We start from the raw sequence: 24,913 nt of genomic DNA on the forward strand, positions 1-24,913 counted from the left end.
CTTACCAGCTAACTGCACAGGCAAACTGGCATCAGGTCCTCTACAGGGAGCCGTGCAGGAGGAGGACTACAGCACAAGATTATTGAGAAAGATGACAAAGTGAATGAAGCGACATTAGGAAACAAGCCAAAAAGGATAAAAATGTTAACTGTTATTAACATCAAAATCTTGATCACTGAAAATAACACACAGACACTGGTTTGACACTTTAAAGTGCGCTGATTTTAAATGATAAAGTCTTGGTTTTATATTGTCAATGCCATATCTAAACCTCATAACACTTTTATTCATTTACTTTTTACACCATTCGAAATTGTCAGTTACTCTTTGCATTGTGTGAAGAATTAACCAACAGAAATGGTCCATAATTGACTTAATCATGCTCCACTCACAAATTTCCCTCTATACACTGCAAAAATTGACTCGCCATTTTAGCTTAAAAACTTAAGTAACCTGGTCGCCTTAGAATTTTGAGTTCATTGAACTAGAAAACAAATAGAATAATAATCTGTTTTATGTTCTGTTAACTTATTTGAAGTTCAATTAACTCAAAATAATTGTAAGGCTACCAGGTTACTAACCTTTTCTAAAAACACTGAACCATTTTTTAGTGAAGCTCTGTTGGAAAAGCAAGGTTAGACAAGCTTTAGCATAAAAAAAATGTAAAAAAACTGGTAAAAATCTGGGAGCAAGGATAGCAGACAAAACCGATGAATTAACACTAAAATTGTTTTCTCAATGATGGTACAAACCTGCAAAATTAGTCATTTAACTTCTTAGAAATGCTGCTTTTCACTGCAATTCAACAGTTTCACTAGTTATTAACTAGGTATTTTGGCACATACATATTAAAATAAATGCAAATGTCTGTGAAATACAAGCGATCGTTTTTGTGAATTTACACTTTATTTCTGTAAATTAACAACAGCAGTGTTAAAATACACTTTATTCAAATGTGTTTAACCTTTTTTTGCCCATAAACGGGTATTGACCATTAAATTTCACAGTGCTTTGACAGTGGAAACTCTTTTACGTGAGGCTGACAATATGACATGGCAGATATGGCAGTATTTTATATCATTGTGATAATCACGATAAACAATATGCTTATTTGTAGATCATGGATATCGTCCATACTACAAGAACACTGATGGGCTAAACGTTTCACTACAAAAAGAGTTGGATTTAGTGCAGAGCAGCATGTTAAATGTTAAATAAAAAGCATTTTTTAAATAGAAGTTTTTAAATGCTGTACTACTAGTGCATTGTGTGTGTGTCAAAATACTACGATGCAAATTGTGCATCGTGAAAATGTTTCAGTATCATAATACAGTAGTTTTGCCGTATTGCCCACTCGTACTTTAGAGACCAAACTGTAGCGCACTTTGTTTAGAGTCGCTACATGATGCTGAATTTCCAGTTAAAGCTGGTACACTACTGAGCCAGACAATGTTGTTGAAGCAACCAACCTACTTTGCATAGACGACCTTGTTCTAGAAATCCAGCTGTTGAGCTGTGCTGGTTGAAAGCACTCAGGTGGGCAGGGCACTGTGTGCTGTTGTGGCAGGCAGGTATCACGCCTGTACAAAAAGCCACCCATGTTGCGCTGTACGTTTTACCCTCAGACCACAGCTTCAGGTTTCAGACATCAAACAAAACAGCTTAGAGTTTCAGGAAAAACACTGCTAGTCTCAGCTCTCATACAACTGGACCACAGGCGAAACCTTCTCTTAGACATCAGACTAAGTAGCCACAGACAAAACGTGAATGGTGAAGATCCATTGAATGTTTTTCCTTTCTCCTATAAACCTACCATTTCGGAGAGGTTCTGTTACAGCAACATTATATGTATTTGTAGATGAGTCCGTTATTTATGGTGCTGAGGTCTGGGGTTAAAAGCATGAGTTTCAAATAGTAGTATACTTTGAGGGCAGTAGCATGGGAAAAAACTCAGTATGACTGCAAAGAGGGGGAACATAATGGCTACAACAAACCCTGACACAGTCATAAATACCCCACGTAGCAAACATTAATCATCCACACATGCCTAATCCTGTGGGTCATATTTAGAAACCGGGGCTAAATTACCTTTTCAGCTTCGGCTGTTGGCGTACGGTTAGGGAGTTATTATGTAAATATTTCACTTGGTGCTGGAATATGACATTATTTCACCCTTATCCATGTATCGTGTACTGCAGCCATTACACAACATTAACAAAGCTGACCTCCTGGTGTGCAGAGGAGGCCATTAATTCAAGATGAAAGTCTTGCAATATCTGGGAAGGTTTCTTTTGACACAGTTTAACTGTGCCAGCGTTCAGTTCAGTCACAGTTTTTGCTCTTTGAGGGGGGAACATGAGTCGCCTGTGGGAACAGAGGGTCTGCAGCTCGTTTAGGATAAAGCTACCCTCCACCAGTGGCAGCCTATTCCCTGCCATGCACTACAAAGAAATGGTGCTGCAAGAAGCGCTTTTAAGAAACTATTTTTCTGTGTGGAATAAAGGTATATTGCGTCTTAGTTGTAACAAAACCTTCACTCTTCTAAAATAGGGTTCTTTGGAGCGATACCATAGAATAACCTTTTGTCTGGATGGTTCTTTAAAGAACCACTTTTGGAGCTGAAATGTGTAACTGAATTTTATTACTAGTCATTTTGAACCATTTCTGTTGGTCCATTAATCACAAAAGCTAGCATTATAATTTGAATGAAAATGACCATCATTTGTTCTGAGACCTCCCTCTTACTGCAATTGGTCTACCGCGTGGAGGGGGCTTCTAGCTGTGCTGAGGTGTACTCAGAGTTAGTTTTAAATCCTTGCTTACCACTAGTTTGAGGTTGTAGTATCTGCTCAACATTTCTTCTGAAATCAAGGATTTTACTGTGGAGTTTGTTTTCCTTTTGCAGCACTAACAGCCTCTGTTCTTCTGGGAAGGTTTTACACTATACGTAGGAAAACTACAGTGAGGATTTGATTGCATTCAGCCACAAGAGCATTAGTGAGGCCTGATACTGAAGTTGGATGGTCAGAATAAAGTTCCACAACCTTAAAAATACTGAATTCACTAATTACAAGGGGTGTCAGTACTAATATAAAGTTTTTCCTGGATACATGTTGTGAAAAGGCCCATGACTGCAAATGACAAATCCCTAAATGATAGAGTATTCCATTAATTCAAACATCTTTACAAGCCACCTCCAATCTGGAAGATATTAACACACCAGGCTCCTGGATGAAATCTCTTCTGGTGCTAATTTAATCTCAAAACTGCGGTGCTGTTTAATCATCTCAGTTAAATCAGGCTGAATCAGAGGCTCCTTTCTTGTGTTGTGTGGACCAAGCATTAGCGCTAGGCTGCTAATGGTACAGTGGATTTGTGTGGGTCGCCACTACATGTAGGTGGTCCTTTGAAGTGAGTTAGCCTGAAACACAATATGAAGTGGCTCTGGAATCTGTGATGAAAGGTGCAATATACAGTAAAGTGCAATCCATCACCATTAGAAGGGACACAGAGAAAGCACAGGACACACAGAACCACATCACTGTCTTCCAGGCAGCCATCACTGCTGGAACTGAGCCTTGTCTGAAGAGCTTTACTGTCCATTATACAGACAGATGAAATGGATAGGTATGTAGATAGATAGCTAGATAGCTAGATAGCTAGATAAACAGATGGCAGCAAACATAACTGTGTGTCACATACATGCAAAAGATCAAAATATATAGAAGCTCTAAAATGGACACAGGCAACGTTGCTATTCTTCAAGCCTACTGATGCAGTATGTGTCAAATGACATCAGTGATGGTGTCACCGATGCAGCCTGAGATACACTGAAATGGATTCATCAAGCATCGGCAAGTAGGTCCTTTAGACAGATAAGAGACAGACATCTCCTGAGTTAACTGACTTTTAATTAATTTACTATTAGACACTGCTTTCAGACATCGCAGAACACCTCTGAGAAAGCAGCAAATGATGCATTCAAAGGATTAAGCACACTTCTCCAAACCATATTACAATCTATCCATTACGTAAAATAATCACTAATCATGCTAAACAACAATGCCAGAATCTGATCCGTGTGGTTACTTAGGCTGCTTGACTGATTTGAATAATTCAGCTGTTGTCCAAATAAATATCCAATTTAGCCGTTAGATAAATTCATTCCAAAAGCCAAAAAAAACACTCAAATTTAATTTCCGAAGCATCTCCAAAAGCAGGCCCTTCGGTTACTCAAGGTCTAAGGCAAGGGTGTCAAATTAGACCACTAAAAGTTCCATAGTAAATAATCTCAACAAATCAGAGGGCCAGAGAACACCTATGTTTTTATTTCATTTTTAAATAATATTTTGCTGTAACCTGAACTGGACACTGTTTACTCAAAATACTGCAAAATGTCAACAGAAAAATATAGTTACTTGTAGTAGACCTTGAATTATTAAATAAAACTTGAAATATAATAATAAATAAATAAATAAATAAATAAATGTCTCCAGAACGTAGGTCATTTAAACCTTCCTATTTGCTTAAACTAGACACTTGGCATGTTTTCTTTGCTGCAAGTTCATTTATTCTTGGGATCAGTTGAGCTGCTGAGTGTTTATACTGGTTGAACTGTGGCTGAAACGCAGCTACTGTGTTTTGTGATGTGATTGGTGTGGTAGAATTGAGGTGTAAATGACATTCTATAGATTTTTTGTTGGGGGACGGGGGGTGGGAACACACATTACGTTGCAGTGCATGCTGGGGATTGTGAAATCGGGCTAATATTAATAGAAAATTGAAATAATTCCGCAGGTCAGATAGGATTGTGTCCTTGTGCTTGACATATGGGGTTAAGTAGAAAGGCCTAACTAGAAATAGCAGGAACATGCCTAAAGGTGCTATATTTACAGACACAATGGCCTGAATTTCCAAGCAACAGTTTTGTCAGGAGTCAAAGTCATCAAGGCAGACTTCCCTAACGAGGAGGCGAGATGACAACTCCAGAGTCATTACCCAAAACCGACAGACGGACCATTAGCATTTCCTGGAAACAATCAAATTCCACTCCACTTCATTTGATGTAGAAGCCACTGTGGAACCTTGATGGCTGGACTCAAGACTGCGCAGAGGCAGACCTCTATAAGTGGTGATAAAGAGGATTTGATGTGCGAGCCACAGATTAAATGTTAAAGAAGCCATGCAGAGATAATAAGTCAGATGGATTGGAATTTCATAAATTGAAGAGGAGGCAATACATTTCAATATAAAGCAATTCCAAGCTAAAACAGAGATTTGGGGATTAAGAACGAACGCAGTGCAGTGAGAAGCTGGTGATGGGGAGAAAAGGTCCATTCACTTGTCAGGTAGGCTTGTGGAGCTGTTGATGGAGAACCTCCATTGTGTGTTAATGGATCTCAGTGGACCCATGGAACAAAAATACCTTTTGTGAAACAGACAGTGGAGAAAATGGGGTAAGAAAAAAAAACAGAAAGAATCATTTGCCATTGAAATGAGGAGCAGGAAGGATCGGCACTGGTGTTATTTTTGCATATTAACAATTACACTTCGGAGTGGTGCTTTTAGCGTTGCACGACTCGAGGATGAGTAATACAGAGCCACTATAAATATTTGCTACCAAGCAAGAGGCAGAATTCATATGCCATTTTGATATGAATAAATGCATATCCTCCAAATAAAAACGGCTCTGTAAAGTGGAAAACCTTTCCGATGTTTATGAAAGAAAGTTTTCAGAACTAAGCAGAAAAATAAAGCTGCAATATTCAATTTCATGCTTCTTCATGGTCTTCGTTTTCTCACCTTCTATTTGCGAATAAATTCATATGTTTACTTGGAGTGCATATCTACAGAAATGTTACTTGTACAAGTATACTTAATTTGCAACATATTCTTACACTCCTACTGGGGTATGTGGACATGTTTGAAAAAAAGATGACACCCTTTGACACTGCCTGTAGACGCTGCTTTGCATTTTGTCTTGAATCTATAAATAATCAACTTGAAATATACACCAACCACCTACGCTCACTGTCCATTTTATCAGCTCCAGTTCCCATATAGGTACACTTTGTAGTTATTACAATTACAGACTGTAGTCTATCTGTTTCTCTGTACACTTTGTTAGCTCTCTTTCACCCTGTTCTTCAATAGTCACTACCACCACAGAGCAAGTATTATTTGGGTGCTGGATCATTCTCAGCACTGCAGTGAGGTAGGCATATCTAATAGAGTGGACAGTGAGTGGACACAGTGTTTAAAACTCCAGCAGCACTGTTGTGTCTGACCCACTCGTACCAGCGCAATACCACGATTAAAATTGTAGAACTACAAAGTGCACCTATATGGTAAGTGGACCTGATAAAAACAGACAATACAGCGTAGATATAAGGCAGGTGTCCTTAATGAAGTGGCCGGTGGGTGTATTTTTTTTTCCTTTGAAAGCATTCAGTGCACTTCGAAACAGAGTTTCCAATTAATTAATTCTATACATGTAGTACAGTATATCACATAACCCTACACCATCTACACAGTTAAAAAAAAATATATAAAAATATATATATTTTCTTAGTGACAACAGACGACACTAACTACTTCATACTACCAATCCAAATTTGGCCTTTTGGTAACTGTTCTCAAGCTGTGTTCTACACAGGTTTAACAAGGCATCAAATTACTCCTCAAGTTCAAATTTTGCGTACAAAATCTCCCTCGCTCTACATTTTCTCCATCACGCTGTGACCCCCTCGAGCACGGACCCTGATCCAGACTCTGTGCTATGCCTCATTGGCTTAATAATCCTCAGACTTTATGAGCAATGAGCCAGTCATTGAGTGGCTGCAGGGGGGAGCTGGTGACCTGGCGAAGGCGAACTATTGCAAGCTAATTAGCCACCCAGACAAGCCCCCGAACTAACAACCCGTACCAGTCCCCCCAGTCCCGGGACGGCTGGACACCCTGCAGACCGTCTCTACAGAAAGAAGAGTTAAGCTGAGGCCAGCCTGGTGTGAGGCAGTTTCAGAGCGCTAGGGCTAATGGTGCATTTAGGCATTCCTCGTTAAATCTATATGTCACAAAATTGTATTTACTGTTCGGGTGGTCAATGTCAACTGGTACATTTTTTATGTGAACAATATGAATATCTGCTGAGATGGATCAAAGAAGTGGTGTAACTACTGGCAGGCCAATAGGGCAGTGTCTTTATTACGTCACTTACACATACTTACACAATTTTACGCTCACTTACAAGGGTAAAAACTAGAGTATAAAGGTCCCCGGCATGAGGCTTTGGAGCAGCAGAACTGTGTTCTCAAGGGTGATGGAGTTCCTTCCAATACCTTTGGGATGAGTTGCGTTGGTGTCTGTGATTCATATCTAATTATCCAACATCAGAGCATTACCTCACTAATGCTCTTGTGGTTGAATCCAATCAAATCCATACAGCAAGTTCCAACACTGGGAGTAAAGCCTTTCCAGAGGAATAGAGGCTGTGACTGCAGCAAAGGGGGAGCAAATTCCCTATTAATATTCTTCATTTCTGAAGAAACATTGGACTAACAAGTGTTGTTATTGTTTAAATGCTTGGTGGAATGGCAGTTGTGATGTTTTGATATCTACATATCTACAACTGTAGCTATATCTTGATAGCTACAGTTGAGCTGTCCTTGTGAAGAGGTATGAAAGGTTTTTCATAGTGGGGGATTCTCACGCCTCCTATTTCATCCCTTATTTCTTGCTAGAGTTATAGAGTTAAAAGTTATGTAATATTTTATATGTTATTTTTGTTTAATATTTGACTCAGCAAATAAACAGAAATTGTGGAATAAAAATTGGGCTAAGACTAAAAAACTGGGCAACTTTTGCATATGACTGTATGTCATAACTCATAAACACAGGTAACTTAACTTTACCCCTTGTATGTGATCAAGAATTTTTATTTCACAAACAACAAACAACAAGGGATAGGGGCAACAGACAGCCAGAGACATAGACAGCAACAATGATCATAGGTACAACATCACAAAATTAAATAAGGGATGAAATGTCCATATTCAACGTATACCTTGCAGGAAATCCAAAATACGTAACACAAAAGTTTGCCATGTTTCAACAGTCATGTGCTTAGCCTGGTTAAGTCGCGCAGCCGTACATTCAAGTTTTGCTATGTTAAGTAAATTAACAGCCCAGAATGATTCCAAGTGAAGTCCAGGGGTAATCCAGTTTTGTAGGATTGTCTTTTTAGCAGCAGTAAATCCAGAAAACAATAGTTTACTCTGTATAACCTTTAGCCCTATATTGGAGTTGTCATTCAAGAGACACAAACATGGGTCATAATTATATTCAATTTCCAGTAAATCAGACAACACTGAATTGACATATTTCCAGAATTTTTCAACCAAAGGACATTCCCAGAACATATGTAAAAATGTACCAGGAGCGGTGTTAGTACATATATGACAGTAATGGGTAGTTTGGAGCTTCATTTTAAATCTTCTATACAGTGTCAGGTATGCTCTATGAATAACCTTGAAATGAATAAGTTGATGTGCTAAATTTTTGGATGTTCTGTTAAGATTAGACCAAATAGTTCCCCATTCCGGAGTATAATTTAAGGCAGCAAGCTCTCTGTTCCATAATGAAAGAGGTTTTATAGTAACTTCAATCAACTTACGATAGATCCTAGCTACACATCCTTTGGAGGGCATATATGGTTGGATCCAATCCACCATAGGATGAGCAGCTATAGGAAAGCCCCATGGAACCCCATAGGCTTTAAGCACTGATCTTAATTGCAAATACACAAAGTAAGTAGAAGCTGGAAGACAAAATGTAATCCTTAAGGTCTCAAAAGAGCGAAAACCTCCATCGTCATAAAGATCACCACACACATTAACACCCCTAGAAGACCAAGAAGGTTGAGTAAAAGGTTGTGCCCCTCTTAAGAGATTGTAATTGTGCCATAATGGGGTAGAATGACAGAGTTTGAAAGGGCCTCCCATGAGCCTTTCTATATGGGTCCAGACCTTGAGGGAATGTGCAACGATACAGCCGAATTTCAAATCAAGATTTTTAGAACCAGTACTTGTAAATAACAAATCTTGTAATCGGTGTGGCCTTACTAAAGAAGATTCAATAGTCCTCCATGGGATTTTGGATTCTATGTCAAGCCAGGACCGCAGTGCTCTTATTTGAAAAGACAAAGTAAAATTTTAAATTTGGTACAGCTAAGCCACCCAAGGATTTTGGCAGCTGCAATGTCGCTAACTTAATTCTCGGACGCCTATTATTCCATATAAATTTTGAAACCATCGAATCAATATCAGCAAAATATTTTGGGGGAGGGGGGAGTGGTAGCATAAAGAACAGGAAGTTCAGCCGGGGCAGCACATTCATCTTGACTGTTGCAATTCGACCTTGGAGGGACACTTTAAGGCTATTCCACCTTTCCATATCACGTTTGATCCTACTTAGTGTACCAATAAAGTTTTCTCTGGCTGATTTATAGATATCAGGATAAATATCAATGCCAAGGTAGGTGAATGAATCCTTAACTGGAATTACTGAAGGGATAGTAGTGGTTTTGCACGGTTTATTTAGTGGCATTAAGACTGATTTAGACCAGTTGACCTTGAACCCTGAAATGCTATTGAAAACATCAAATTCCTTCATTACAAGTTGAATGGAGACATCCACGTTGTCTAAAAACAAAAGAATATCATCGGCATAAAGCGAAATAAAGTTGCTGTGACCTTGAATTTTAATAGGATATATTGAGGATTGTCGAATAGCTTGTGCTAAAGGTTGGACACCCTTGTCTAGTCCCGCGCTCTAGCTGAAATGCAGGGGAAATTACTTTGTTGGTTAATACTGATGCTGCAGGAGAATCATACAGTGTTCGCAGCACTGAAATAAACGTTGTACCAAACCCAAAACATTCAAGGACTGCCCACATATAATTCCACTCAAGCCTATCAAAGGCTTTCTCCGCGTCCAAAAAAAGCACCGCACAGGAGCGAGCAAATGTAGGTGCAGCATCCAAAATATGAAATAATCTTCGGATATTATCTGAGGCAAGACGTCCCTTTATGAACCCAGTTTGGTCTTCCCTTATTAAAGCAGGTACCACAGTTTCCAACCGCAAAGAGAGAATAATGTGACGTCGCTACAAATAAGAGAAATAGGCCTGTAGCTTGAACATTGCAACGGGTCTTTTCCTTTTTTCAACAAGAGCGATATTAATGCAGTTTTCTGATCCCTATGAAAACTCCCAGAATCAATAGTGAAATTAAAGGAATCCAGTATAAGAGGACCCACTAAATCCCAAAGTTCCACATACAACTCAGGTGGTAAGCCATCCAGACCCGGTGATTTACCCTTCTGGAGGCATTTTATAGCTTTGTGTAATTACTCCAATTCCAGGGGGGCATCAAGGAGGTCCTTATCTGAATACGAAATGGAAGCTGTAACTCATTTAGAAATTTTTTTACATCGAGATGCATCAAAAACTGCTTCAGATTTGTATAAATTGGTATAAAATGCTTTGAACACCCTGTTAATACCTGAAGGATCAGTGACTAGTTGATCGTCTGAGCTCGTAACTCCATTGATGTAAGCCTTAGTTTCACATTCCTTTAGTCTAAGAGCTAGTAAATGGCTAGGCCTCTCTGCATCAAGGTAATACTTATGTCTTGTTCTATGCAAAATAAATTCAGCCTTGGAAATTGATAAGAGCTTATGTTCTTCCTTTAAAGACCTCAGCCCATCTTCTGAAAAACATTGTTTTTGCAAATTTTCTAATGATTTAATCTTGTTTTCTAAATCATTAAGGTGCTGATTCTGTAATTTAGAAAGAGTGGAGGAGAATGATATACAAAAACCCCTAATAAAACACTTGGTTGCCTCCCATAGCATCTGTGGATTACTACTGTTAGGTTTGTTAGTAGATATGAAAACCTGTAACTCAGCTTTAAGTGAGATAAGAAACTTTGAGTTAGTCAGAAGCGAGCTATTGAAGCGCCATCTGGGAGCCTTGATCATTTCAGGGAGGAGAAAACTGCATAACACAGCTGAATGGTCAGACAGTAAAATTGGCAAAATTGTAATAGAGGCCTCTGTTGAGACAAGGGAAGGACTAAAAAATATAATCGATCCTGGAATAAGACATGTCTATGTGAATAAAATGTATATTCTGTAAGTGTATTATTTTTAAAACACCATAAATCAATAATATCAAGGTCTTCAGCAAATTGATTCAGAAGTCTGGAAGATAGAGGGCTATGAGTATCAGGGCAAGATTTATCCAGCTTAGGATTCATCACAGCATTAAAGTCGCCACCAACCAAAAGGTGAGAATCAGATAACTCCAATAGAATATTACAAAGTCTATTTAAAAATCCCCTATCTGACTCATTGGGGCAATAGACAGAAGCCAAAACTAGCCGGGCTGTGCCCAATCTAACTTTCATAAGAGCAAATCTACCTTCTTCATCATTCCTCATATGGTCAATGGATAAGGGCAGCCTCCTTTCAACCAGTATCGCTACACCTTTAGTTCTATTGGGAGCAGATGAAGAAACAGCAACCTTATAGTACTTATTTTGAAAGCGAAATACATCACAGTGTTTTAAGTGTGTCTCCTGTATTCGAGCTATTGAGACAGATTTTCGATGTAAATATTCCAGAACTCTTGTTCGCTTCACTGCTGAATTTAGCCCATTTACATTAAATGACAACACATTCAAGGGTAACTTTGCCATCTTAAACACATTATGCAACTATCAGTTCGTAAAAAAAAAAATGGAGTAGAATTAGACAAGGAGGGAAAAGTGACACTGATGCACCCATAATCACATAGCTGCCGCATTCTAAAAGAGTTTGAAGTCTGTTGCTAGGGGGAGGAGGGAAACTATATACAAAAAGAGCACAGGCCGCACAGAAGCTAATTCTATAGGTCTGTGAAAAACAAAAATATTTACTGATCCGTGGCATGTCCGCCGCAACCCACAGTGAGCTCAACCCACACATCCCACAAGAAAGAAGATTCAACACCAATAACCAGTCTTGCTTCCATTTTAACCAGCATGTAATCAAACAACACAAATGTGCCTTTATGGTTCATGGTTCACCTTATAAAAGTAAGTAAGCAAGTTGAAAAGATCAAATTGTTTAAAAAAAAACAAAAACAAAAAAAAACAGCAAAAAGTTCGACCGATAGACACTTAACTTTCATCCATATCCCCCACACGTTTGTCAGCTGCTGTCTGCGGTCCGGTCGCACTCGAACTTGAATCTTGTTGCTGATCATTGATGCAGCGTTGTGTTGATTCCGACTGGATTTCCCGCCGTGATAGCGTTTGAACAAAGTTCTCCGCTTTTTGGGGGCTGTCAAACATCATTATTTTTCCATTGTGCTAAAACTTCACTGTTGCAGGGTAAAGAAGGAAAGGGTGCAGGCCCATAGCGACCATTTTCTTAATGACTGGATTAAAGCTCTTTCTTTTCGCCGTTGTTGCTGGGCTGAAGTCGGGGGAAAACAGCAGCGTGTTTTGCGCATGCTTTACTGGATATGCCTTTCGAGCTCCATTGAGAATGGCCGCTCTATCCTGCCATCTTAAGACCCTAAAATTGAGGGTACGTGGTCGACCAGTGTCGTTCTCCCTACCATCATATACACGATGTGCACGGTCGATTTCCATGTCCCGGCCTTTCAGTGTTGGAATCCAGTTGGAGATACTGGTACGAAGATAGCCTGCCGCATCTGAGCCTTCCACTGCTTCTGGTAGACCCACCAACCGTTATTCCTTCGGCTTCTGTCTTCCAGGTCCGTCATCTTGTCGGTAAGTTTATCTATTTGCCCTCTTAGCTCTGCAACCGCACGTCTGTCTTCTCTTGCCACAGCCTGAATAGAATCCACTCTATCACGGGTCTGTTTAACTGCTCTAGCCTGTTGCTCAAGTTCAGAGCTCAAAGTCTGGATAGCCTCGTTAGTTTTCTGCAAGCTCACTTGAATATCGCGCAACCCAGGAGTCATAACCGAGTCCACAGCCTCCCTAACCGCTGCAGCGACAGCTGAATCAAGCGTAGCTCGTTGTTCACTGAGAGCTAGCCTAATACCGTTAGCAATGGCGGCATCAAGCTCTTCTTTAGAGATATATGAAGCTTTGCATTTTTTCTTCATAGGTGAGTGCTCACCGTCTCTTTTCCTGGTCTCCATGTGGTCTTAAGTATTAGTAATGCAGAAAATGAAGCAAGTCCGTTATTTTGTCAGGATGGACTAAAGATTGTGGGTTTGTGAGCAGAGCTCAAAACTTTACGTGCATTGCCACCGAGAGGTCACGTGATCTCTTCTACCCCTGGTATTTTGACTTAGTTAACTGTTTAACCTCAACTTCCTTGTGGTAAACTCAAAAATTCATGGGTTTATGACTATGAGGATTGTCCAAACGCATTGCAATATCTCCTAGCACAACTCCCCTCCCACCTGATCTGGCTCTTCAGCTGCTCTCTTCATCCTCCTCCTCTTCCCGCTGCCTGCTGCTAAACAAAAGCAATCCCAAAGAAACTCCCGCAAATGAGCTCCCTGTCTGCCTGTGCAGCTCGCCGCCATTCCGGCACACACCCCCGTGCCCCTGCCCTCATCTGCATAACCAATATAATATTCCAGCCGCTCTCTCGCACTCCGCTTTCATTTAGAGGGCATGAAAAGTGATTGAAGTGATCTGGGGCTGCTTCTGTGTCTCAACTCCCTATTGTTGGCCGAATCACCCAAGTCTCAACTCACCAGACAGGCAATTCCATCCTCCGAAGAGAGAGTTTAGAGATTTTAGTGCACATACACTTTAGCTGGCTCACAGCCACACTCACACACAAACAGTTCAGCAATACACTCACACACAAACAGTTCAGCAATACACTCACACACAAACAGTTCAGCAATACAGACACACACACACACACACACACACACACACATGCACACTGTGGCCCTTACCAACTGGGATGTAAATTTATTTAGCTTTAACAGATTAGTTATAATTTTTTCAAAACTGATGGTCTTATAATTAAATCTTCCAAAATGGATACTGGTTTAGACATATGGGTCTAGGGGAAAAATGAACTGTTATAGAACCTTATGTTATGTGGGGGTTCTTTAACTCTCGAAATCTATCAATTCATGCCTGCTCCCTTTCACTCATTAAAATTTGCCCCAAGAGTAGTGATAAGCGGAAGTATGTGTTGGCCATAGTAAAATAGATGAGCGTGAGCAAATAGAGCTTTCTGGGTAACACTTCCTTTTACAGACCCTTAAGTTCTAGGTATTAACTAAGGAAGTGTGAGGTATGAACTCAAAAGTACTAGGTAACTTGATGGTGAGTTCCAAGACAGCTAAGCTAAATTATACTGACATGCCAACAACAGGTTCTAGCTATTAACTGGGTAAGTGTGAGGTATCTCCAAAGTGCTGTTTAAAGGGAATTTTTGCATTACTAAATCATTAAGATGTAAACAAAGTCATTCAGAGTGGTTTGATGTGAAATGCACTGTTGTAGAGAAACTTACTGAGTCAGAACTGTTCACAGTGGTGATGACAGAAACCAGATGTCCAGTAAGATAACCAGAATGTTGTTACAACACATTGGTTATGAATATGCTGCCTGATGTCTGGAACAATGTTTTATAATACTTTTATAATAAAGTTTTGGCCTAAAATGTATTCTTAAAATATATTCATGGTGGAGACACATGTGCAGGACATGGTAAGGCAAAATAGTCCATAAATACTACATATAAACACTACATATAAAAACTCAGAAGACATGTGTAGGTTCACTTTTAGTTTTAGATGCTACATAAAATGGCTGTATTTGTGTTGTACACATTGCAACCCCTGTTTCCTATTAACACAACTGTCAAGTAGGTAAGTTTTTCTACAATGAAACATTCCACATCAATCCACTCCAATCCAATCCAGTGATTCATTTTACATCTCAGTGACTGAGGTAAAATGAAATGAAATGAAATTTTTGGGTAAAATGAGAGGTAATACCCAGATAGTCTGACTAAATCACTCTGCAATACCATGTGTTTAAGCAGGAAAGTAAATCATAAAAAAAGGCCAGGTACCAGAAGTACAAGGTATCTTTATGAGGTAAAAAGACACTGTAAATATAAGAGTCTGAAATATGCACATGTTCATTACTTAATAGCAAAACTAAATCTGAGCTGTAAAAATTTTCACAATATACACAATACACTTGGATATTTCTGTGGTTTACTTTCCTGCCAAAACATGTGACATTTCAGTTAAATTCTGTGCAGGTTTGTCTGTACTTACCACCTTGTTACTCCACATAATTATCCAATTATGAGATATTTTACCATGCCTCTCTTCACTTTAATAGCTAGAACCAATTGGCCACTACAGTGTAATTTAGTTAGGCTGTCTGGGTACTTAACCCCATTTTACACAAAATAATTGCACAGCTCTCTTGCCCAGTTTGCATTTCTATGCAATTTGAATTGTCTCAGAACTTACCAGCATGTTACCCAAAATAATGACCTGTTACTTCAGAGTTTGTACTCCAAACTTACCTGATTAATACTAGGAAATTGTTAGCCACTGTCTGTGTGCTATTGTGTTTGCACAGTAACACACACTACAAAAAAAGAATGTGTATTTGTTGGATGCACAATCAGTTTCTTATTGAGCATGCAAGAACATGCGGAACACAATTCCAGATCACTTAAGGGCTTATAATGGCTCTGGTTCATTAGAATAACTATAAAGGTGATGTCTGTTCCTATTGATAAGTTTGCTTGTTTTAAAAGGCAGTATGTGACACAAACAAATCAACACAACTTTGTTAGCTTCCTTACTGAAATAAATGGAACAACAGCACTGGGACATCAGTTTGTTAAAGGAGAAAGTAAATGAAATGGCAGAAATAGGCCTTGTTGGCACTGCAATTACAGGGTTAACCTTTAGAATGGTTCTTCACACTCATGCATCTCATTTTATTCTCTAAATATGTTTTCTATCCATCAGTAACTACAAGTGGTTCTTCTATGCCATTGCTCCAAATAACCCTGTTCGGCACCTTCATTGTTAAGACTGTACTGTGAAGCTGAAAAAGGACAGAGCAAATTGCACATTCAGTACAGCCTCAGGTAAGCTCATCACTTAAAACAGCCATGTAGAGTCACTAGACAGCATCAGGGGGGACAAGGCAATTACTATGTGCAGTATGTTTGTGGCTTAAGCGCAAACACTTGCCTTGGTGCTATAAGCGTTATTTAAATGTCAGGAGGTAGGGCTGGAATCTAATACTCCGCGAGCAGTCAATAAAGGTTAATTAACATTGAGTGAGAAAGGGAGGCTCTAGGAGGTTTATAACGAAATGACCGAAGGAATTTTGGCCCACCAATGAAGTCATATCTACTTCCATTTCGCCATTCTACTTGAAGCAACAAAAGGTGGTTCTCAAACATTTTTGCACAATCCATCAGTTGAGTCAGGTATGCCAGGAAAACAAAAACATTATTCAGTGCATGGGCTCAGTAGGAGAGGATCTGAGAACCACTGACCCATAGATACATTCCATACTGAAAACATGGGAAGCTGTCAGAACGGTCAGGTTGCTTTGACGTGCTGCCATTGCTTATGCATGCGTGTTTGACAGCAAAGTAGGTCTAAGTGGCCTGCTACATATGGCCTGATGTGCCTGATGGTTCTCTGCATGCAGCATTCAGGCTGGGTAGCTCCTGCCCTAGCTGGAATATGCCGGAACAGATGTTGAGTGGGCATGCTGATACATACATACAGTATTTTTCTGAGAGAAGAGTGTAGGTGTTGGTGTGGGAGATTCAAATTACGGGTGCCTCACGTCAACCCATGCCTGTTACAGCCAAGACGGATATAGAAATGAGAAGGCATTATAGCTTAATAGGCTGTTATAGCCAATGTCACCTTTCCAGCTCAGCCTGAGCCCATCAAAACAGCAACATGACTGTGAAGTTCACACTTGTTGGCAGCTGTAACCCCTGACAGCTAGAATGCAATGAGGGCGCAAGCAGCAGCACAGCCCCAAGCCACTATCCCTGAGTGTGTGTTTTTGGCACCCTGCTTTAGCAAGCACTGCATTATTGACTAACCTTAATTGCATTATTCTGTGCATTTCCACCACCCCCTGCTCCCAACCCAGAGGTGTATGAGGCATGGTGGGGCTTCCGCTTGGCAGAGCTAGAAGCAGGCCTCCACTGGCGATGGGATTAGTCACGGTGTAGAGCCCACAGACATAGCTCAACAGGATCTCTCCAGCTGGGGGCACGCTGCAAATTTCCTATTACTCTGGCCGTGGTCTAAGCTCATTCCACTTATCTCCCCCATCACTGATCTGGGTTCAACAGAGGTAGGTGCAAGACTTGAATAGAAGCACCTGTTTAGGCTTGCTGCAACACCCAATTGTAACCACGTTATGACACATCTCTCCAACATAGGCAATATCTCCATTGGCAACCCGAGAAATGATTGTAAACGACTACGCCAACACCTACAATAGCCCGACACCTACACCACTCTAAACTGTGATCAAACCGAAGTCATGCTGGTCTGTGAGAACAGTTTATGACATTTTAGTCTACAATAACATTTATAAATGTCAGTGTCCAATCCAAGAATGTGAAGCAGATATACAGAGTTGCAAGTGTGTTTTATGAGGGACGGCAACCTGTCTGTGTCTGTGGGAACCTCTCAGCATGCTATAAAAGCCTCATTATGAGCACCTGCCATCAGTTCAAGCACTTGTTTTAATAAGAGATTTGAAAAGGCCTTTTTTATCACTGTGGCAGAATGATATGAGGAAACAAGCTTAATTGTATGCAATTTGGGATGCAGTGCAGTTTTCTTAGTGAAGAAGTTTGAGGGGAAGGGTTTTGTAATGAGGTAACAAGTAGGACACAGGGACACTGTCCGTGGAGATGTCCAAATGAGCGGCATAAAACACCTGAACTAGCCAAACGCGACTCCCAGACCATCCCAAACAAGTCAAACGACCAGCAGCAAACAACAAAGCAAATCTAACAAGCACTGCACAACAAAAATAATACAGGCGCGCCACATTCTCCCCACTATGTTCCACCATTATTCCAAATCCCCCTTTGAGCTGCAAGGCTGCAAATAAACTCAGCACTGCTGTATTTGCAGTGAAAATGCAGAAGGGGAAGTGAAAAAAAAAATTCATGGACAGGGACTAACACAGGCAGACAAGCACAATCCCATGAAAGATCTTGTTATTAAAGCGTTCCATACCCAGTGCACAAAAACATAATCAGACTCGTTGCTTAGGGCCTTGGTAGGCTTTGTTGGACCCAGAGGTTTGCAGACTTGAAGTTGCAATGGGTCTGGCTGTCTTTATTCACCATGATACGACTGAGCTATGGGTGCTGGACCGATTCCTCAGGCCACTCATGGCTCCCCAGGCTGTTTGACCCAGATATATGCCATAATGATCCGCCCACCCACCGAGAGTCTCCACGCTACACTAACGCTAGCCATTCATCACCATGCAACAGTCATTATCCCTCAACGCAGGCCCTACACTTTCCACCACGTGCCAGTGCTAGCTCAAGAATTAAGCATGCATAATGCATCTCGTGAAGGAGAGCGAGGATCAATAGCCCCGCTATCCTTTTTTCCCTCCTTCATTTCCTGCTCCACTTCTTCGCCCCATTCCCCTTCTCTAACACGCGCCTTCCTCCTTGACACATGCCCATCCCGTCCCTCGCCTCCTCTTACCCCTGCGCCGGATGGAAAGGTTTGTTTTTGTCATCGCAAACACAGCAAGATGGACGGAAGCATGAATCTCGATTAATCGCCGGCTGATTGTGGGCTCCGGTGGTCTTTCAGCAGAGGCTGCTATAATAGCATATGACTCATAGCAGTTTCACTCACACTGATAATCATGGGCAGGCCATTAGAGCGGACTGGATGAGAGCAAGCCTTCAGACTGAGAAAACATCATTAGCGCTCAGCTTGCATCACACACATATGCTGGCCCACTGATCCCCTTCATTGGGCTCCTCTGATGGCACAACTTCTTCTGACTTTAATGTTGCCGAGGGCCGCAAGGTTCCCTGCAGTAAGCTTGTTACGGGAACATCTTATTTAATTTAGCTGCACCTAGGTTGACATGGGGTCAGGGGTATCTGGTGCCATTTTTTGCTGACAGATGTTCCTTTTTTTGCCGCACATCTGTTTGTGAACACTGCCTCAGCTGCGGTCAGTGATGGCAACGACTGTTTAGTAATAGACACCAATTCATTAATGTGTAACAGATTGATTCTTTGGGTAGAACACATCAAAAGATCCTTTGAAAGTCTCCCGATGCCTTACTGAGAACGTAAAAAAAAGGGTAAAAGTAAGGCATAGAGTCATCCAAAGCAGAGAGTGACACCTTTGCATTATTGAAAGTGCTAATGAAATGATATGGCATGTCAGCTGCAAAGTACAAGAATTAAAGAGCACTGCTCCTTGACAGGCTGTAACACCCTTGTTTGGGTTCTAAAAGGCCTGGAATGATTGGCACATCAAGGGACCAGGGATCTCGGCACTAGAAAAGCTCCCTTTCACAGGCAGAGCATTAGGATTTAGACCCCGTCAAGCCTTCACCACAAAGGCAAGTTTAAACTCTGCGGCCTCATGAATGGAAGCCACATTCATCACTTCTTTTCCGCTGTTGATAAAAGAGTCCAATATACTGCACAGTGGCACCTATAGGCCGTGATCAGATACTGCATGAGACGGTCTGCTCATTATGATGCTTGGACACTTTCTCAATCCTAAAGCTGTGCAAAACGCAACCGCCAAAAGCAAATACAATCGATTAATCTCTTTTAATCAGAGCTGAAGGTTGAGATCTCGGTTGAAGCAGTGTTTTAGTGCTGACCGTGTTTTTTTGTTGTTGTTGTTGTTGTTGTTGTTTTTGTTTCCTTAAGTGCTTTCAGCTGCCTCGTTCTTGAGTCTTCACAGCAATGGGCACCCAAGCACATCCACAGCAGTGAACAGCGTGAAGAGGAGAGCTATTTGAAGCAAAGCCAGCCATCAGAAGCATCCATGTGGGCTCATCCAGGAGAATCCCCGGCCATTCTCGAGCGCTCCAGCTGCCACCATGTTTGAACCTGAGCCAATTCCGGGAAATCACGGAGGTGCGCTTAAAGCAAGGAGCGCTTAGGAACAGATGAGCTTTTTGTCTGTGGTGTGATTTGATGTATTTCACATGTGTAATCTATCTAAACCATTCGTTCGTGTTCAGTGCCTGAAAGGATGCCTCGATCATGATAATTGCATGATGGACATTTCACGTTGCGCCATGTGCATGTACAGAAAATTGTTTCAGAATCGCATTTTGCAACAGTGATGTGTTTACAAGCTTCCGAAGAAAATCTCACATGCATGCTGCACATGCTGCTATCACCTGTCAGGCTAAAGCCCCACATGTATTGAACAAATGATGACAAAAGAAAGAGGAGGGATTGAACGGATTAAAAGCGAAAGGTCAATTACGAGAGAGCTTTACGTGTGACTGATCGTGGTCAGCGCAAGGCCGTACATCCAATCAAGCAGGGTTCTTATTTAATCACCCACAATACAACGGTTTAAAGTCCCTGCTGGAAGGCTATGCCTTTGTCAACGAGGTTAAAAGACAGACGAAAATGGCCTGAGCTGTGGGATAAGGTGGGCAGGCGTCTGCTTAAAATGAGAAATTTAGAAATCCTGATGTAGTACTATAGAGTCTACTATCATACATCTGGTTCCTGTCTCAAAGAATAAAAATACATCAAAGCTTTCTTTGTAGAATTCATTTTCCCAAACACTGACCTTTACTTGTTCAAACAAGCATTTACTTTCCATAAGGTGAGGCACAAAGCAAACACACAAATATTCTGACACAGCAATGTTATATCAGAAACACACATGCACACAAATCATGGAGGAACAGACAGCTGGACGTAGTTATATTTTTATTTAGCTGCACCTCTTCAACCTTACAAATGACAGAGTACTGATTCAAACTGATTATCAGAATATGACAACTCTGTATCCGTTACTTAGTATATTCATTCACAACTGGAACATTTCCTAGATAGAGTCCAATCTTAGCCTTGTCATCAGAGAGTCCAACACAAGCTTACATCTGCTGCCACTCACCTCTGGCACATGGATATTTATAATCCTAAACATTTGCACAGAAATCAAAGGGACACATGACCTAGTTCTTATAGCCCTGGCACTTCATCCTTCGGGTCAGGCGAAACAGATGATTGGTTTAGCTACGTAGATCTGTTTGGTACACCCACTGAAAACTCTGAGAAGCGAAAAACAAGGCCCCACAATGTGACAGATGTAAAGTCCTACTCTTTCAGAGTAGTCTTGATGTATTTTACCACAGATTCGCTACAGATCTACCTAACCTAGACAGTAACTGTGCATTTTCAATACACTAACTAACACAAGGGCTGGGCAATAAGACAATATTTATAGTTATAGTATTTCTGATCATATTGTGGATATTGTCAGTACTTAATGACTAATCCTATTTAACGTGCAGTATGTGAAATGTTGAACATAAATCATTGTTTGCTTCTTTTTTATAGTATTTTTTAAATGTGGCACTACTTTGCCTTTTATCTTTCACCTCTATCTAGTATTATGTTATTTAAATAAGCATTCTGAACACACTAAATTAAACAGCAATTATTACTAGCAATTAATAAAATGCAAATGTGCTACAATGTTTCAAATTTTCCAGTACTTTCATTATTTTTCTAGTGGAAAGTACAGTTTCAAGTATAGATTTTAAATTTCAAGTATAGACAAATAATTTATTTACTAGAAAGAAAAAAGTTCTTTTGATATTTGTAAAATATTACTGATAATTGCCATTTGTAAAACGTAACTGATAATTACGTGCATTTTTTTGGATAAAAGTTCAAATTCCACCATTTAGACTGCATTAGTGTTTTTAGAAGGCTTTTGTACAGGTTCACCAAAGCAAATCTTTGCAGGCTCCATTGCCATGTTTATTTCTACAATTCAGCAAATGTGAGCAACAGTTTAACTGAAATAAGTGAGCTTACAAAGTCCAGCTATTACAGCCATAGGAAGTCCAACTGCTTAGCAGCCATCTGGACCATTCTAGCGAACCAACAATCCAGAAAACCAAGCTGACACATCAGAAACACTAACTTTAATGAAAAGATGGTGAGCGCATTCAAGGTGAGAGGCTACAGATTTGTGTTGATGGCACTACTTATTTCAACAGCACAAAACCTTGCTTGTAAAGCCAAGAGATAGGAGGGAGTCGAAGAGGGAGTCTTAAGAGTGAATAGCGGAGGAGGTGTGGAATAAATATTTAGGCAATTTCCTTACAAATGATTATAATTCTGATAAAGTTTACACATCCACGTCTTATCTACACTTCTGAAACACAAACACTAGCAGGCAAAGCCAAAAGATACAGTATGAGGGGGAGTCTACAAAAGAATAGCGGTGGAGGTGCAAATGAAGACTATAATAGACTCTTAAAAATAAAGGCTGCTAAGTGGTTCTTGGCTTGGTTACACATTCCTCGGAAGAAAAAAAAATTAATTTGTATAAACCAGTGGTTATCAACTCCTGTCCTGGGAAGCCGCTGGCCTGCACACTTTCATGTATTCCCTGCTTCCCAGGGGTCCCCAGGAATGGAGGTGAGAACCAAAAAGGCTTAAAAAATTGGTTCCTTAGTGAATCATTCACAGAAAGGTTCTTTAGGGGAAAACATGTAATTTGACCAGAACCCTTTTTTGCACATGACTATTTCTGTGCGATTTGTGACAAACAGACATGCTAATTTGAATTTTTTTCTATTGAGAAATCTAACATTTTCAAGCAAAACTGGCTGTCACAGCTCCCTGTTAGGTTAGATCTTCAAATGTCAATTTTTTGTACAGTATATTACAGGACTATTGTAATAAAAAGGACTAATTTGCAAAAAAATTCAATTATAAATTTTAAAGCTGCACTATGTATGGTTTTGGTTAAAATTCAAAGACAGTATTACAGCAAAATAAAAGCATACTAAGGTGTTGTACGCTGCTGCAAATCGTGCTGGAAAGCCTGAAACAGTCACCTAAGTCAGAGGTGTCTGGTCAGGTTTCGTGAGAGTTTTTCAGACCACATCATGTCTTCACATATTAACATCACGCACAGCTTCAGAAAGAAGGTCTGGCTCAATGTTCAGGTCTCAAAATGCAAAATCACCATCATACTGATGATGATGTCAGCAGTAGACAATTCCCTTACATCCTTAGAAGACATGTCCTTCACCAAGTTCTGACAGAGCTTTCTTTGAAAGCTATTTCTACATGCTCAAAAATTAATCAGATTCATCATGGAGATCCAAAACACCTGCCGTAACAAAACGCTCTTCTGCACAGTGAGTGCAATTACATATTTCCACTAGAGAGGACTCCAAAACCCCAAAACTTCCATAGTGCAGTTTTAAATAAACACAACATTTAACAGTTTTTGAACTTAGCTCCACTAAATGCTTAAACTGTCTCACATACTCTTCATCACGCCATTTAATGTGACACAACATTATTTTTAAGTTGGTGTGATGGGGTGGAAAGCAAAACTCAAAGACACAGATATTGTTTCTTTTATAGTCAATTAATATACCTGTTGATGTGGAAACATGCGGTATTGATGCGGAAACAGGTACCTCTCAGCACTGCAAGGTTTTGATGCAAATTCAACTTTTACTTACTGATATTTGAGAGCGAACTTCAACGGTTGTCTATATGCACATGTAAAAATGCCTGTTTTCTGAATTAAACTATAAATAAAAACATATCTTTTTCACTTGCAGTAAACTTTTTCATACATCATGTTAAGAATGAATTTTGAATTAAAACTCAGCCCTATGTTTGAACAGCTCTGGTCAAATTACATGTTTTAATGATTTTCTAAGTGAAAATAAGTTAACACATCCTCTACAGGGAACATAAATATGGCATTTTTTGGTTTATTTTATTGCACAATTTCTCTTTACTTCCTGAGCTGAACATACTGGGGAAAAAAAAATGGGCCATAACTGTTGCACAGGCTGTTTTATTTTTTTCCCAAATATGACAGATTCATCAAATAAACAGTAATTATGCATTCAAATGTGCAGAAGTGTGTTCTCTGTAGCAGATGTGTGCTTGTAATTTGACCAAACTGTTGCATATGACTGTATTTAAGCATGAAACACACATTAATGGATTTTTGCCCCTTATACATTGCAATAGATGCTGTGAACTCAAATGCCACTCCTTTCATGGAATGACTCACCTTTATTCTTAAGGGTATACGATCAATCCCCGAGTATTTGCACTCATGTCCCAACCTGGGAAACATCCACACTTAGGACACCTTCCACAAGGCCTTATAAAAGCGTTTATATAATATCATGCTCTTTGGCCCATATTGCGAGTGGAGTGAATGGAGCAGACCTGAAAAGCGGCGCATTTGTCAAAGTGCAGACAGAGTGAATCCATGAAGCCTTTGAGCGCAGAAGGCCCGAGGCTATGAGCAGGCATCCAGCAGCAGCATGAGGGGTGCTGAACCCTGTGAGAGCAGAAGCTTTACCAGACTGTCTCATCGCAGCCTCCTGTAAACGCATCCTGTAGCTCCATTAATCATGAATGAGCATGTAGCATTTTTAACAGCTGAAAAAAATCTTGATGCATCGAAACGCTGCGTACAGTGTTAGCATCCCCAATCAGAGCTTAGTAGTGATAACACCAACATTGCAACACCACAGGCCTCTATTGGTGTTGACAGCTAGCCATAATATTTATATTTAGAAGCTGGCCTGGGGCTGGAGTATTTAGG

The 24,913-nt window shown here is 40.2% G+C and overlaps 1 protein-coding gene across 1 annotated transcript in view; it reads right to left on the reverse strand.

Moving 5' to 3' along the window:
- grid2 (glutamate receptor, ionotropic, delta 2) overlaps positions 1-24,913 on the reverse strand; it is a 588,027-nt gene that overhangs the window by 404,157 nt on the left and 158,957 nt on the right. The gene's annotated exons all lie outside the window — the stretch shown is intronic.

Source organism: Colossoma macropomum, unplaced genomic scaffold (genome assembly GCF_904425465.1).
Source record: "Colossoma macropomum unplaced genomic scaffold, Colossoma_macropomum, whole genome shotgun sequence".
NCBI classification, from domain to species: domain Eukaryota; kingdom Metazoa; phylum Chordata; class Actinopteri; order Characiformes; family Serrasalmidae; genus Colossoma; species Colossoma macropomum.